Here is a 15599-nt window from a genome sequence, read left to right as displayed (position 1 = left end):
TCGTGTGCCTGTGCCTGGTCTCCACCCAGCTTTCTAAGACCGGTAGATGGAGAGCTTTAAAGTGCGCATGTCACTTTGGCCGGCACAAGACAGCCAGCCAAAGTGACATGCGCACTTTGGAGCATCCAACCAGCCACTGCTCCTGTCCTCTGCTGTCAATCGGCAGCAGAGGACACACCCGCATGTCTCTGGGCTTATGGAAGGCTGGCTGCTGCAGTGCAGTGAATGCGCATGTCAGAAAACTAAAATGGCAATAAAATCTTTTCCTACGAGGCTCGCAGTGGGCAGGAGACGAAGCTCCCCGCCCAAGTGAAGAAACGGACGCTGGTGTTCAGGTAGCTGGTAGTGCTGCTGTGCACCACTTACTTTTTATGGCCTGTGTTTGAGAGAATCAAGCACTGCAGCTGTAACCCAATTGCAGTACATTTACTTTACATATGAAGGGAGCTTGCACAACTTTGGCACACAACTTACTGTGCTGTGTGTGTGTGTGCATGTGTGTGTGTTTGTGTGTGAATGATTGGTCTGCTATTGCACACTGCTACTCTTCCTGTCTCACATGGGTAAGGAAACTTACATTGCTGAAGTGCACAACCTCCTCACCCTCTCGTGTGTATATGCCTCCTTTTGATGGTTTTGGTTTGTTCAAAACATGCGTTGTTTGTAAATTTACCTCCTCTTCTCCTTCCTTGTCCCAGTACTTACTTTAGGAGTGAATGTGCCCATATACTGCCTATATATCGCTCTTCCCAAGCTGTTTTCTATCTCTATCACTGGGTATGGCAACCAACCATAAGACCCCTTGCCTCCCTAAACACTTTGGGCCAGAATACAACTCTAGTGGTCCTCAGACTGCCAGACTCTTGGTGGTGGATCCAGCCACAGCTGCGTCCGTGGTCCTACCACCTGATAATGACTCAGGCAGAGCTCGTGCTGCCCACCCACCAGATTATGACTTATTCGTAGTCTGGCGGGTAGGCAACGTTAAAGTTGCCCCTGCGGTGCCCTTTTAAAGGCGGTAGTGCCTTCTAAAAAGGCACCTCAGTGGGACCCCCCACAGGGTTCCTGCACGGCATGGACTCGTAAGTCCATGCCCTGCAGGAACCTATGTGCATGCACACAGGGGGCACATGTTATGCCCCCTGTATCCATCCACATATGTCTGTGGAACCGCCATGAAAAGCTTGGCTGAGAAGAAACTCGTGATATGCTTACCGGGATCATGGCGGTCCCACTATGCATATTTCGGCCTCTGACTGCCGCTCTAAGCCAGGGAATGGCGGTTCCCTGGCAGAGCCCGTGGTCCTAGTGCGGTCGGAATGCCTGAGTCATAAGCGGGCTGTTAGGCCGCGGGTGCAGTGTGGCTGGATCCGTCACTGCTATGTCACACGATACTGGCGATCCTCAACCCTCCACACTCATAATCTGGCCATTCCTGTCTTTTTCTTTGTGCCCTAAAGCATGTTAACACCTTGGTTGCTAGTGGTTTTCCCCTCCTGTGCTGATTCTAGCAGAACCCCATTGTTCATGACGAGCTCAGCTCGTCATAAGCACAGCTCAACTGTGCCTCATGATGAGCTGAGCTCGTCATGAGCAGCGAAGGGGTTAAAACTTTGGATTGCAACTTCTGAGGTGGGTGGGACTATTTTATTATCACCTTCTTTAAGGTATATAAAATAATATTACCAAGTAAGCATACCAAGCATTTTTCCCAGATATTTTATTAGCCAAAAGTTGCCAAATTGCTGAGAGGAAACAGCAGGAAATTGAGCATTACCAAGGAATATGGTATAAGTCTGATTCCCTTGGTAATTCCACATTACTAAGGACAGCCTCAGAAGACAACTCTGAATGCTGTATTATTCCTGAATTTCAAAACTACCACTACTTGCAGTGAGCGTAGTTCTTGTTGCGGGAATGGAGGTGCTTGATCAACACTGATTGAGGGCCTTACTCAAAGGGGCATATTTACAAGCAGATATCGCCACCTGAATGTCACTTTTAGCAGCGTTCTGGTGGTGATATGCCATTCTCCATATTTACAAAGTGGTGTTAAGCCACTTTTTGTGGCTTAACACTTTCTTGTAAATAAGGCCCCTTTACACACATCTCTTAGCGTGAAAGGGCTGTGAAATTGGTGTTGCTGTGGTCATCCCACCACAACAAAAATTGCTTTTGATGCTGCCTAGGATTTACAAGGAGGTGTAAATCTGACGCAGGGCCAAAAACGAATGCAGTGCAAGAACAGGCATAAGAATGGGGAAACGAGGAGAAATACTTTTATTTCGCCTCGTTTTTACTTTTTTCTAGAAAGAGCAAAATGCCATTAACCCCTTCGAATCTCATGACGAGCTCAGCTCGTCATGAGCCACGGTGCTCGTGTGCTCATGACAAGCTGAGCTTGTCATGACCTTTAGAACGCTCGGCTAATTCCCCTGCTGTGAGAATGTTCTAAAGAAACGGGTGTGGTCATGACGAGCTCAGCTCGTCATGAGCACATGACCACCGTGGCTCATGAAAGGGTGACCTCGTCATGAGCACAGGGGTGCTGTGCGCGCCCCCCCCCCGCCCCTCAGCACAGCATGGGAATTTGCCCAGCTGCGAAGGGATTAATGATTGTATATGTGCAGGTAGGTGTCCCTTCCTGCACACAGACAATCAGATTAGATGATTTGCTACTTCTATGTGTGCTGCATTCTGCAACATACATAGAAGTAACAAATCACCATTAGTGACTGTGTATGCCCAGGAAGGGGCACTTTTCATATTAGCTGCCTAGCGCCAACTCAGGCACTCTTGCACCATAGTGTAAGGGTGCCTGCGTTGCAGGGAATGATTTTTGATGTCCCTTCCTGCACATAAACACTCAATAATGGTGATTTGTTAGCAAATCATCATTATTTAATGATCGTTTATGTGCAGGAAGGGACACCTCACTGGACAAAAACAATCATTAACCCCTTCGCTGCGGGGGTTATTTTCCCGATGTGCTGGGGGGGAGGAGGGCGCGCACGGCGCCCGCATGCTCATGACGAGCTGAGCTCGTCATGAGGCACGGCGCTCCTGTGCTCATGACGAGCTCAGCTCGTCAGGACCACACCTGTTCCCGTGGAACGCTCAGCGCAGCAGGGGAATTATCCCCGCATGCGAGCGTTCCACGGCTCATGACGAGCTGAGCTCGTCATGAGCACTGGAGCTCCGTGGTTTATGAGGAGCTCAGCTCGTCATGAGCATGGCAAGAGTTAATGGTGTTTTGCTCTTTCTTTGTCTGCTGCAGAATGCAGCGCACATAGACAATGCAAAAACAAGGAAAGTTAAAGTATTTCTCCTAGTTGCACCATTCTAACGCCTGCCATTGCATGGCGTTCGTTTTTGGCGCTGCTTCCGATTTACACATCCTTGTATATCTGGGACAGTGTTGCAGCAGATTTGCTCACAGCAACACCAATTGCTTGCCCTTTTCACGCAAAGTGATGCATGGAAAGAGGCCGTACTTACAAGGCGGCGTTAAGCTTCTTGTAAATATTGAGAAGGGCAGATCGCCACCATTACATCGCTAAAGATGAAATTTTGGTGGTGCTATCTGCTTTTAACCCCTCCCCTGCTGATGACGGAACCGCTCCGTCATCAGCTGCGGTGGCGCTGTGCTGATGACGGAGCGGTTCCGTCATGGCCCTGCCGCCACGCCTGCGCTGATTTCGTGCCTGCGCGTTCTATTGAGCGGGCGGGGCCATGACGGAACCGTTCCGTCACGAACACAGCGCAACCGACACTGGTGATGGAGCAGTTCCGTCACCAGCATGCGCCCGCCACTGGGCCTCCCTCCCCCCTTAGCACTGTGGCGGAATAGCCGCCGCAGTGAAGGGGTTAAATATACCCTTTAATGAGAACAATAAGTTGCTCAGCTGAAAATATGTGCAAACGCAGGTGTGGTAAAGCTTTAGTGAAACCAGCGTGAGAAAGGCTTACTAGTCATAGAAAGTAGAAAAGACAGTGAATAACAGTGCCTAACTATATAGTGGTGTATCAGAGTATTATGAACAAAGAGAGAGGTACCCCTTAATACTATCAGAGGAATTGAGGTTCACCAACCTATAAATAGAGCGTCCCCTTGATGCCAAATACACAGTACAGCAATAATACAACCAATCAATATCAAATCAATAAATATAAAACCATATAAGAAAAATTGTTATTTTTATTACACATGTAAATATCTCCACATAACAATTAAAAAATACAAATAATGTATGTCCTAAAATCAACAAATTAATACAAAATGCACTAATAACAAATACAATTCGACTCATACATTTTCAATTATGACCCGCATAATTGGAAAGACAGACAGAAACATGTAAAATATAAAATTTGTTCAATACAGCATGTACATTTGAAGTCCTATGTCTCCACTTTGGTCATATACAATGAAGTAATCTGTATTGAGACACAAGTGCTGGAGTCTTGAATTGTACTTTGAAAGTGCGTCGACGGGTTTCGATGGATGCAACAATTTAAACCATCTTTGTCAAGACCTATGATACTCTGTCATGTCAGGGGGTCAATAGATAATACACCCCTTGGTACTACTGCACTTCTTAGTGAGAGAAAGTGGATTTCAGGTAACGTTTAAGGTTTTGGCTGTTCAAGTGGCTCTCTATACCTTGTGAGGCGCTGTCGGATATGAATATGCCACGAATCGCACATACACGTCCTATTGCGGGGATCAATCTAAAAGATGGCTTCCGCTGTGCTTGTTCCTATTTAGGGCATTCACAACCTCACAGATCTGAAAAACAGCAGCTGGTTAATTGTGCCATCCGTAATTACACTTAGGTAGAATGGGCCAATATGCTCCAGACAAAGTAACAGGCTGCTTACACGTTCCTTCGTGCTGTCTTACAACCGGGGTTCCGCGTTGAATCGCCGGAGCATTATGCCATGACAAAAGACATAAAACATCGCTTGAACGCATAATATCCGATTGGAACATTCAAGCTTATATGTGGTGTTTAGAACACAAAGTAAAGCTGATCGTGTGATGAAAACATGCACAGATGTTTTTGTTGGGGCAATGTGTAAATGACTGTCCTGAACATTGTATGCAAAGCTCCATGTAAGGCTCACTTCGGGCACTCAAGCGACCGGAGATGACAGAGTGACTGCACTATTTGGTCAAAGTAGAATCTGAAACAATTCTTCCAGTGTCATTTTCCAAGTCCAAATTTACAAGGACCCATTGTGGCATAATACCTTGCTCCTACTTTTGTAAAAAAAAAAATATTACATTCTCAGGACTGCCCTTCAAGGAGAACAACACAATTTCAGAAAAAAATAGACAGTGTGCAAATCAAATTGTTCATGTGTGACAATGATCAATAGCGAGTAAATTACAAATATGAATATTTCTATAAAGAACCAATGTGCTTGAAGTCCATTACACAAAAACGTGAATAGCAGAAGAGAGGGTTTTTCGTTTTTGCAACCACAGTGCACTGAATATTCCATAGAAGAATGCGTCAATTACAATTTTTAATTAAGCTTTGGTGAAAAGTGCCATGGAATGATCGATAACTTGATGAATTTTATTATTTGTATAGTACTTGCGTCCCAAAGACGCTTCATGGCACTGAAATACCAACGTTGAGATTCAGCGTTGATGGAAAACAAATGAGAAATGCCTGAGGGAACATAGGTCCAAGTTAACAGTAAGGGCTCAAGAACCTTTCTAAAGGTGATATATTTGTCTATATTTCTTAGCAATATGATAGGTTATTCCTCTGCCTCATGGCCAGGTGCCTGAAAGAGCGATTCCGGACTATTCTCTTTTCATACAAGGAATACATGAGCCAAGATGGCAGAGGGACAGGAGCCTACCCATGATGCTCCTCACTGTCAGAACCAACGCTAGTGCTCCACTCTACTCAAACCCTCAAAATATTCCTAGGAGGCTCTGTATAGTGGGAGACACTTCCATGTGACACCCTGGTTGAAATGAACCTCCTTCAGACTGCAGATGATGGCCCTTCCAAAAGGAGAGGGATGGCATGTTTCTCCAAACCGACTTACCTGAAACAGCCTAGTAATAGTTTCTGAGCCTTCTGCAGCTTGCCTGTAGTTCCCAATGCACACCAGCAGTCTCTTTATCTCATTCGGGTCGTCATGAGGCACGGTGCTCCGGTGCTCATGACGAGCTCAGCTCGTCTTGAGCCGTGGAACGCTCGCATGCGGGGATAATTCCCCTGCTGTGCTGAGCGTTCCACGGAAACGGGTGTGGTCATGACGAGGTCAGCTCGTCATGAGCACACGAGCACTGTGCCTCATGACGAGCTGAGCTCGTCATGAGCACCGGAGCACTGTGCTCGCGCCCCGCCCCCCAGCACAGTAAGGGAATTACCCCCGCATGGAAGGTGTTAAATGGAACGGGGGACGACGCGCCAATGAAACTCTGCTAATGTGACTAGCTGAGATGGACCGCAGCTCCTTGGCAATGCTTGAAACAGCCCAGCAGAAGGCAGAAGGAAGACAATATGTCTGACTGTCCCCTTCTCCAGTCAAGTTTTCATCAGATACAATAGCCCAATTATCCGTTCTCCATTGTACACAGATGAGACGTGTAAATTTATGTGCACATGCTGATGTTAAAGAGCTGTCATGTAGTGCTTTTGACAATTTCTATAAACACAGGAGATTTATAAGGTACAGATATTTATTTTCAGACATTAAATGAAAATCCTGAGACATTATAAATTGATGTACATTGCATAATGTATGGGGGACTCACAAATGGTTCAAATCACAGTATGATTGTAAGCATTGTCCATATGGTGTACACCATCCTGCTAACTTCAGAAATATGTGTACAGTATTTTTACATATTGCAGAGGGTTGTGCCTAGGACCTGTTGTGAATGCCCTATCAGTGGTTAATATGAAGCAATTGACATACATTTCTGGGTCTGAAGGGGTATTTAACAGATCTCTCTTATTAAGGTTAATAATCATCAAACACTCTTTCGAACAGTATTCAAAGTTTAATTAAATATTGGTCGCATTAAATGTTTACTGAGACATTACTGGAGCAATTCAAAAAGGTAACTTACAATTGTAAATAATTTCCACTTGTAAGTTTACTCTTGCTCTTGGATTAATTGCTGATCAAATTAATGTCTGAAGAGACATTACATTTCTTACACATCTTAATACCACTAAGAAAGAGCATAATACTTACTAAATTTGGGTGATTTCACAGGCATGCTTCATGTTGTACATGTTGCAAAAGGTTAGCACTATAGAGGCTATAAAAAAATTGGGTCTAGATGTATCTCTCTGAACACCTTCCTGTATGTAAAGTGTATTGCAAACTGTCACATTCATTGGATGATGTCATCAACAATGTGATCTATGCTGTCATTTGAGATGTCATCAGTGATATTATCAATGATGTCATTTAACACGTCATGAGTGATGGAATATGTAAGGTTGTAAGCAGCACATTACAGGGTGCAATTTATAGTTATTTAACTGAATTATATCTGGAGAATTTCCGTTTTTTTAACATCTAACCATAATGTCACTTTAGCCTTTGGTATTTTGAGTAGATTTCTGCTTCTTTCAAGTCATGAAAAGATAATATTACCATACTTAACCCTAACTTAGCTTTAACGTTTGTTTTTTTCAGTGAATTTAAATTATTTTTGTTCTCATATTCTGCCAACACTCCAAGTGTGCAAGGCCTTTGGGCATGTGCAGTGGAGGGTTAGCCGAGGGACACATCTCATGGACGGCAAATCCACAGCAGTCTCCCTTCCGTACTGACCTTTCCCATGCAGGCTTGCCCTCCATTGTCAGCATGCTGCTCCTGCCTCCCTCACCTGCCTTCTGTTCACTATCTGCGTGCCCGTGCACCCTCCTTCCTGCTCTTCGAGGTAAGTTAGGTTCCATTGCTCATGCCAATCTTCCCTCCCTGGTCTGCTTGCTGCCCCTGCCCCTCCCCTCTGCCTTTCACTCTCTGTGGCGAAGCCCCTGCTATCTGCCTCCTACCCCCTTGGTCAATTGTGCTGCTGCTTCTGTTTAAGCTGGCCTGTCCTCAATGGACAGCTTTCTGACCCTGCCCCCCCTGCCCCCATCCCTCCTGTACTCCATTCTCTGACAGCATGCCCCTGCTCCCTCCCACTGCCCCTGCTGGCCTGCCTTGCGTGGTAAGTTTGCTGCCCTTTACCAGCCCTCTGGTACTCTGTTCTCCATGTGTGTGCCCCTGCCTCCTCGCTCCTGCTGTCCATGATCCGTTGTGCCGCCCCCTCTTGCCTGCCCACTTTTCACCATATGAGTGCCCCTAAACTCTCCCACCTGCCCTTTGTGGTCAACTAGCTGCCTCTGCCCATGCCAGCGTACCCTCTGTGGTTAGCTGGCTGGTCCTGCCCATTCCCCCTCTCCATCTTCAATTATGTGTGTGAGTGCCCCTGCCTCCTCCTATCTGGTAAGCTTCGGTACCCCTGCCCTTGGTTGTCCCTGTGCATGCCTCTGCCCCATCTTTTTTTACCATCCATTGTGCTGCCACTGCCCCTGCTGCCTGCCCTGCCTGGTCAGCTTACTGTCTCAGGCCCTTGCCTCCTGTTGTCTGTGTGCGTGCCCCTGCACCCTCCCTCTTGCCATCAGTGGTCTGTTGTGTTGCCTCTGTCCCTGCTGCCTGCCCTGCCTGATCAGCTTGCTGCCCCAGCCATGCCTCTACCCTCCTGCTCTCCAATGTCTGTGTGCATGCCACTACTCCTTCCTCCATCCCTCTGTGGCCCATTGTGTGTCCTCTGCTGGCCTGACTTCCATGCTCAGTTTGCTGCTCCTGCCCCTCGCCACCTCTCTGGTCCTCTGTTCTCCATGTGTGTGCCCTTGCACCCTCCCTCCTGCTCTGCATGATCCGTTGTGCTGCCCAATCTTGACTCTTCTCAATGGACAGCTTTCTGACCCTGCCCCGATCCCTCCTTCACTCCATTGTCTGACAGCTTGCCCCTGCTCCCTCCTCCTGCCTCTGCTGGCCTGCCTTATGTTGTCAGTTTGCTGCCCCTACTCACCTCACTGGTTCTCTGTTCTCCATGTGTGTGCCCCCACATCCTCGCTTTTGCCCTCCATGTTCCGTGTGCTGCCCATGGCAGCCTGCTCTCTGGGATCAGCATGCTGCCCCTGCCTCCTCTGGTCTAAACTTCACAGCGTGTCTGCACATTCACCATACTGCCTGCTCTTCATGGTCAACTAGCTGCCCCACCCATGCTGGCCTGCCCTCCAGGGGCAGCTTTCTGCCCTCACCCCCCCCCCCTGGCTTCAGTTCTCTGTGGGAATGCCCTGCTTGCTTTTCCTGACCTCCATGGTTCTTTGTGCTGCTGCTTATGCAAGCCTGGTCTCCTTGGTCACCTTGCCACCCCACCCCAACCCCCTGTCCTTCATTCTCTGTCTTCAAGCAACCTCCCACCTGCCCTCTGTGGTCAGCTTTCTGCCCCTGCACATGCCAGTCTGACCTCTGTGGTCAACTTACTACCCCTATACCTGCCCCCTCCCCCTGGTTTCCATTCACTGTGTATATTTGTCCTTGCCACCTCCAACCTTCTCCTGGGTCCTTTGTGCTTCAACTACTGTATCCTCTTACCCTGCCTCGAAGGTTGCTGCTTGTACGCTCTTCCCTCACACCCTCTAGTGTTTGTGTATGTGCCCCTGCCCCTCTCCCTTGACCTCCGCTGTCTGCTGTCTGTTGTGCTGGCACTGCCACTACCACCTGCTCTGTCTGGGTAGATAGCTGCCTGTGCCCCTGCCCTCTGTGTTCCCTGTGCATGCCCTTGCCTCTTGCCATCTGTGGTCTGTTGTGCCACCACTACCCCTGCCTCCTGCCCTGCCTGTTCATCTTTCTGTCACTGCCCTCCTCCCCCTGCCCTACATTGTCCATGTGCATACTCATGTTGCCTCAATCCTCCCTGTCATAGTCCATTGTGGTGCCTCTGCCCTTGCCATCTGCCCTGCCTTTTCAGCTAGATGCCCGTCCCCTCTATTGTCTGTGTGCATGCTCCTGTCCGCATCCTGCTACCTTTGGTTATCTGGTGTGATGCTGCTGCCCCTGATGTCTGCCTTGCCTGGAAAGCTTGCAGTCCCTGTCTACATCAGTGGTTTCCTCTGTGTTAGTACCCCCACACTGCTCTCCTGCCATTTCTGGTCCATTGTGTCCACGGCCCTGCCTGGTCAGTTTGCTGCTGCGTCCCTGCCCATCCCAGCGGTCCTTCCTTGTCCCTGTGTGTTCCTCTGACCCCTCACCTGCCCTCTGCAATCAATTGTGCTGCCTACCGTATCTGGACAGCTTTCAGTCCCTGTATGAGTTCTCCTCCCACAACCTCATTGTTGTGCATATGCGTGCCCTTGCCCCCCCTCTGCTGCCCTCTGTGCTCTCTTTTGCTGCTGTCGCCCCAGCCCCTACCTTGTGCATTGCCTGGTCAGCTTACTGCTCCTGTACCCCTCCCCAAAACCCTCTGTTGTCCATATGGGTACCCATGTCCCCCCCCCCATTCCCGCCATTGTATATTGTGCTGTCACAGTTCCAATCGCCTGTCCTCCCTGGTCACCTTGCTGCATCTGCCCCAGGCCCTCTGTTGTCCATGTGTGTGCCCCGGCTATTTCCCTCTTACCTTCCACATGTATGCAGGTGACACACAGATTTATATTAAGATTTAGTCACTGAGGAGATCAAGACAATGAATGATGCATTAAAGATGATCGTTCAATGGTTAACAAGCAATCAGCTTAAAATAAACATGCAAAAAACTGAATTCCTACTAATATCCCCCCAAAGTTCTTCTGATATAAAGGAATGGACCAAGATGATCCCTTCACTACATTGCACACTGATGCTAGTGGATTCAAGCAAATCACTGGGAGTTTCGCTTGATAAGAACCTAAACATAAAAACCCATATCAACTCATTAGCTAAATCCGCCTGCTTTCACCTGAGCTATTTTAGAAACCTGACACCATTCATCGGAACTGCAAACCTCAAAATGGCAGTCCAGTCATTAGTCGTCTTGAGAATCGATGACAACACTAACAGGACTACCTAAGTTCTCAACAGCTCCACTAAAAGCTTGCCTCAATGTGGCAGTGAGACTCATAACAGGCTCTAGAAAATTCGACCAGATCTCTCCACACTTGAAAGCTCTGAACTGGCTGCTATATGAAGCCAGAATTCAACTCAAACTGGCATGTATCACACACAAAGGGATACACTTTGGGAGATGTTGGCCTGGTATATGCTGTCCACTAATTAAAGTGGGCACCCTGTACCAGTCCAAACAACCCTTATGGTGATTTAAGAGGTGAAAGATAACCTTAGAAGGCTATCCAAGTGGTAGCTGTGGAGAGCAGCCTTCAGGCTTAGTCTTGAAGGAATGTTAAGCAGCTTGTTTTACCAGAAAGCAAGCTGATAGTATTGGTTAAATGAAAGGAGAACCACACAGTAGTTATGCAAATATGTATTTATTAATATAACACTATGTAGTACGACACCGTATCTTCTACACGGAGATCATCACAAAGCACACAATACTTAAGCACAGAAATGACAGTAAATAGCAATAATACACAGTGGGCCCCAGGTGGTGGACCAAACTAAGGGGCTCCTTAGGACCCCAGAGTAGGAGGGAACCTCCGCGTGGCCTGCTGAGTTCCCTCCTGTGAAATTAGGATGTGACTGCCACCCTGGCGGTCACATCCTCTATTTTTACCATTGCGGCGGGTACGGCTTCAAGCTGCACCCGCCGCAATGGTAAAAATGCATACATTTCATTTGTATGCAGAAAGCGGCAGTCTCCATGCGGTGTCTGCCGATATCTGCATACAAATGTGGTACCCCCATGTGCACCCCCCACACCCGCTTCACCCAGGGGGCCCGCAACAGGCCCCTTCAGTGAAGTTCCACATGCTTTTCCACGGCAGAAAACCCGCCGCGGAAAAGCATGTTTTAAACCCCATCCTAATATGGCTGGCGGTGTCTGAGAGACACTGTCACCATATTAGAGCTTTTCCGCCGCGGTTGTAAGCCAACCGCGGCGGAAAAGCAGCGAACTGAAACCAGGACCCACCAGCCATCCTAATGTGGCGGTGGGTCTTTGGTGGGTCCGCAGCGGATTTTCCGCATCCTCCGGGCCGGCGGTGGCTTCCGCCGGCCCAGAGGATGCGGAAAATCCGCTATATACTAAGATAGTGGTATAAGAACCACAACTCGAGTCAAGACAGTTAATACAATTGAATTGAGGGTAGAGGCTATAAGAGACCGCACCTGACAGTGAAAAGAACCAAGGAGCACTCCCCTCTATGCCCCTTAACTAGGAACAAAATCCTATGACAACATTATACACAAAAGGGTTCAGCATTATTCAACAAATTGTAACAACCAATATCAGTATTCAAGAGCACACAAGAAGATGTCCAAATCCCAGATGTAGATTTGTTAAAAGGATTTAAATTGATTGCGTTCTTCTTAAATATACAAGACCATAGCCGACAGGTTTCATCTCATGAAGACACTTCTTCAGGGCTTTATAGAGTGACAAAAAAAGTGTATTCAAAAGGATGTTGTAGATTTCAACCAGATATCAGAGAATCCAAGTTTCCAAAGACTTGTATGTAGTAGGCATTATCATCAATGGCTTGGTGGCCTGCATCACGTGTGCTCGTCAGTTTCAGCTTTGAAAAAAACAAAAAAAACTGTAACTGACGAGCCCACGTGCTGCGGGCCACCGAGCCATCGCTGATAATGTCTACAACATAAAAGTCTTCAGAAACTTGGATTCTCCGATATCTGGTTGAAAACTACATTGAATACACTTTTTTTGTCACTCTATAAAGCCCTGAAAACAACAGACCACGGAGCACTCGGTGCGAGGAGGCCGAAGTTCTTGGTAGGGAATAGTGCCAGAGTATGGGGCTACTCGGAGCCCAATGCACTTGCTTGGTAAATGCCAACAAGCATATGCACTTGCAAATGTACGTTCGGATAGTTTGGATATTGCAGCCTCTACGAGGGATTTTTATCTCAAACTGGTGAGAGGGCAGCTTGGCCCTCAAGGGATGTAGAAACCCACCTCCTGTGTTGCTGAAACCTTCAAGTCCGTAGGAGCTCAGGGTCAGCAGAACGGACAGCAGTGTTGCAGTGCCTGCAAATGCAGGGAAGTGACTCCTTTATGCTCCACAGGTCCTGCACGGATCTTGTATGGTGCTTGGGCACAGACATAGCTTCAGACTGAGAGGGAGATGAAGTCAGTCCCAAACGAAGTCCAGCGAAGTCCAGAGTGTCCAGACAGTCGAAGTTCAGTGGTTTCTGGTTCAGAATCTTGTCCACGTTGAATCTAAGGTCCTACAGCCAGGTAAGCCCTTATGTACCCACAGAAGAGGGTTGGCAAGATTCAGAGGACCCTCCCAGGGGAGGGTCTGGGCCATGGGGAGGTTACTTCCGCCCTTTGTCCAGTTTTGCACCAGAGCAGGAACCAACGGCTCCCAGGACTGGTTTGAACTGGACAGTGTACAAGCGCACCCTCCCAGCCCTAATTTGCTAAATCTTTTTTGGGAGGTGGTCACACCTCCCTGTGACAGGATGCCTATTATTCTGCCTTCCCTTGCTCAAGCTTGGCTCAGCAGCAGGAGTGCAGAAATGTGTCTCTGGTTGGCAGCAACAATTTTGTGCTGTACAGGACTAGGAGGCTGCTACAAGGAACACCAGGGACTCCACATAGCTCGCTTCTGAGGGGTGGAATCATAACTCCCACACCGGTTACTGGTGTGGGGGTATGATTCCAACATGTTTGACACCAAACACAATAGGGTTAGTTCCCGCCGTTTTTGAGTTGGTCATCACTCAGTCGCATAATGCCACTCTACATATCGTAAATGGCTGCCTCACTGAAAACCCGGGAGAATGGACTCCATTGGCTGCAGGGGTGTTCTTCTCATGCAGTGTAACCCTCTCACTTAGAACCAAACACCCTGCCCTCAGGATTATAAAGGCCTGCTAGAGGGGTGACATAGGTTTTAAGTGCAGTGACCTTTAGATATAGTAAACCTTTATCTTAAGTAAGTGGTGCATGCCCCAACTTACACAGGCTGCAATGGCAGGCCTGTAGGTTCCATTTTTGCATGGCCTCTCATGGGTGGCATAATACATGCTTCAGCCCATGGGAGCACTCTGGGGTACCTATGCCCGGGGTACATGGGTACCATATACCAGGGACTGATAAGAGTACCCCAGTATCCAATCTGGAGTGTACCTAAGTACATAGCATAACAGTGTAAGGAGAAAGCAGATAGACTGGGGTCCTGATTATCAGGATCCTAGTAAGGCTAATCAAAAACAGTATCACATTTAGCAAAAAGTGGGGGTAACCATAAGAAGCAGCTCCTACTTTCCTATACACTTCAAAACACATATGTACCTAGCTCAGAAAATTGAGATATCTGGAGGAGGCTGATATTCTCACAGTGCCAGAGATCTAGAGCTCAACCCTCCATTGTTCCAGAAGAAGAACATTTACGACAGAGTGTTCTCTGGAGCTGCACCTAGAATCTGGATTCGCTTCCTCCACACATTAGAAGAATCCCGACCATCTCAATCTTCAAGAAGGAAGATAAGATTTTTCTAATTAATAAATTCTTACCATAACCAACTGCAGACCAAGCATATCAATGTCTGTTTAGAAAATTATCACTTAATCCCTCTGGGTATGTAATTTGCTCTCTCCAGAAAAATCCCAAATTGAAGCATAATTGACTAACCAAGTAACCAGTCAGAGGCATATGCCTATTCTAACGGTAAAATGTATAATCAAACTATTTACTATTTTCTTGCGACTGTACTAATTGTTATAGTATGTAATTGTTATGTTCATGTATTATTATTTTAATTGCAAATGTCTTTTTACGCTCTCTAGCTATGTTTAAATGCCTTCTATCCAACTGTCAAAATGGTGAATACCATATAACTGTGAAGCGCTCTGATACCCAATTGGGTCATGTTTTTTCAATATAAAACACTGAATAAATAAATAAATTAACAACTAATCCCCATTTTAACTTTTTTCTCATAGTATCCACTTGATAAATGCTGTAAAACAATTTTTCTGTTGTCAAATGTCCAATAACGAAACAACATACAATGTATGAAAATGTTTCTCATTTAAAGTGCTTTGACTCCCTGGGGTATAGTCCACACTTTATAAATCCTTAATTCCTCAAATAAATAAAATATTAATACAGTGAAAATGGAGGCTCTTGGAGTGCCCACAATAAACAATCTAGACTGTAACAACTGAGACTGTTATTAATGTCAGGGTCCTTGCAACCATAAAACAAATTATGAATCAGGAGAAAACATTTACATTTAATCATTTGCTCCACTTCTAGCCAGAGCCTTGGGCCTTTATTGCAGTACACACTCCCTTCCCTTAAGAACACAGTTGACCACAACGGGGTTGCTATCCTACTTCTCTTGGACCTCTCAGCTGCCTTTAACACAGTTAACCATGACACTCTGATACAAAGACTCTACGAAGCAGGCATAGAGGGGACTGCTCTAGACAG

The sequence above is a fragment of the Lissotriton vulgaris genome, chromosome 9 (assembly GCF_964263255.1).
Source record: "Lissotriton vulgaris chromosome 9, aLisVul1.2, whole genome shotgun sequence".
Lineage (NCBI taxonomy): Eukaryota > Metazoa > Chordata > Amphibia > Caudata > Salamandridae > Lissotriton > Lissotriton vulgaris.
The sequence above is the reverse complement of the archived record's forward strand: the minus strand, read 5'-3'. Positions refer to the sequence as shown.